This window comes from Amphibalanus amphitrite, unplaced genomic scaffold (genome assembly GCF_019059575.1).
Source record: "Amphibalanus amphitrite isolate SeventyFive unplaced genomic scaffold, NRLGWU_Aamphi_draft 000158F_arrow, whole genome shotgun sequence".
NCBI lineage: Eukaryota > Metazoa > Arthropoda > Thecostraca > Balanomorpha > Balanidae > Amphibalanus > Amphibalanus amphitrite.
This window is the reverse complement of record NW_024881653.1, coordinates 62,834-65,030: the sequence shown is the minus strand read 5'-3', so window position 1 is coordinate 65,030 and position 2,197 is coordinate 62,834.

The following is a 2,197-nucleotide window of genomic DNA, read 5'->3' as shown; positions in this document are numbered from 1 at the left end:
TGATTAGGCTTACGGACAGCGGAATCGATAGCTGCTGCTCGAAACTCACCAAAAATGACCTCAAAGGCCTAGTGAAGATACCATGTGCGTATAGGGGTCATACTAAGTACGGGTCAAGGTCAGGTCAGGTCACTAAAGGTCACGGTTTTCACTTTCTGCTACATAGGCGTGCGACACATGTTTTATGGCTTATTTTTCACGCCGAATCCGATGTAATGGTTAAATGTGACCCCAAGTCACTGTGCTGGTGATAAATGTGCATTGAAAGCATAAAAAATTGTTTATACCATACGAGAGCTGAGAAAAAAGGTCAATTTTTCAACTTTTTATTTTTGACATAAAAATGCACTTTTCTAGACGAACTTTGTCCGAGGAATCTAGTGGTGCCATTTGTTTTCACATGCGATGTCCAGAAGTGCGTCTAATTCACGAAAATGCTTATGACGTCACCATGCCCTATGCATGTTGGAGCTATTTTTTACAATTTGGGGGTCAAAAATCAAGATAGAATGTTGAAATTTGGGACATCTAATGTTCTAATAGAGCTCTATAACATATATTCCGGGTTTTTGGAAATTCTCAAAATTTTGGATTTTATTAGCTGTTTTCCAAAAAATGTAGTTTTTTGAATTTTTAGGGGTGAAAAACGCATTTTAAGGAAAATCCGAGATAGCCATTTTAAAGAACTCGTTGAGTTGCGTCTATTCATGTCCTTAATTTGCAATTTGCTTCAAACCCTGATTTTTGGCGATTTTTTAAACATTTACCACTTTTTGACTAAAAACGCCGTGTAGTTACATCACTAAAATCGATATATCTCAAAAATTTTTGAAAATTTTTTCTTAAAAATTACACAGAAGACGTCAAATTGATGGGGGAGAAGGTATGCCAAGTTTCAAGTTGATAGCGTAAGCGGTTCTTGAGTTATTCAAGAAAAACGGAGGGGGGTCGGATCCGACCCCCCAGGCGGTCGCGGGTTAAGGTCACGTGACCTTAAGTCAACTTTTGACCTTGACCTTTCGAGGTCAACATACACATGTTTCGATGCGGATCGACGAGAGGATCACGATGGTGCTATTAGTTTGTTCCTAGCTGGGAAACTTCGAAAGTTATTCGAGAAAAACTTCATATATATGTAGTGCCGCCATTTATACTTTCTTTTTACCCCTGAGACGTCATCTTTGACCTGACCTGAAAATGACCTGAGTAAAAATTGTAGACCTTATCCATGTGTACCCTGTGCCGTTTACCGCTTGTCGCTATCTTGCTTTGTTCTCGAGATCTCGCTGTCGCTCCCGCTCGTAATAATGGGAAGGTCATAAAAATGACCTGACCTGAGGTCAACGCAGGCCGAAAGCCACTTTTTTATTATCGCATATGAATGACAGTTGATAAGGCTTTAATCGTCATCAGACAAAATTGCGACTTACAGTTGGGAAAATATCAAGGTCACTCTTCGAAAAAAAGATCAAGATGTCACGTGATCAAAATTTTCAAAAAACGAAAATCCGAGATAGCCAAAACGTTCGCTGGTTGATTGCAAGTTGAACCATATAAAGTTTTTAACATAGAAAACCAATAGTTTCTGAGTTATAAGCCGCCAAACATAGGGTTGCAGCGTGACCTCCAGGAACTGCCCGAGGCTATATCTCGGAAACCGTTGTTTGAAGAAAAAAATCCTTGCCACAGCTGGGTTCCCCGCCCATCACAACCCATTAGACCAATTTTAAGCAAAAAATAAAATATGCGGGTGTAAGTTCTAAGTTTTTTTGGTCGATCTATCGTGGAATGCCCCACTTGCAACTTAAGGTCAGCGTTAGGACGCCTATAACCCCACTACACCGTGACCCTGGCCTTTTGCATAGGAACATGACGGGACGAAACGGAGGCCTCATTCTTCGCCCTTATGGGGCGTTTTGGGGTTTGGACGAGTGTTTCATCTCGAACGTGGACTAGTTAGTCCAGATTTCTTCATTGATGTCCTTAGTCCTAGTTTTTAGCCTCGGGCATAGTGAAACTCATTTTCGGCCATTTTAAGACAGTTTCGACTGTTCTGAGCATGGGCATAGGAACCTCACTGTTTGTGTGTGTGTGTGTGTTGGGGGGGGGGGGGGAGGGCAGCGAAACTTCAATGTCACTTTGTGGGAGCCCCAATGCCCATATGAAGAAATTATTTGCAGTTTTGTGCTCAGCTCAC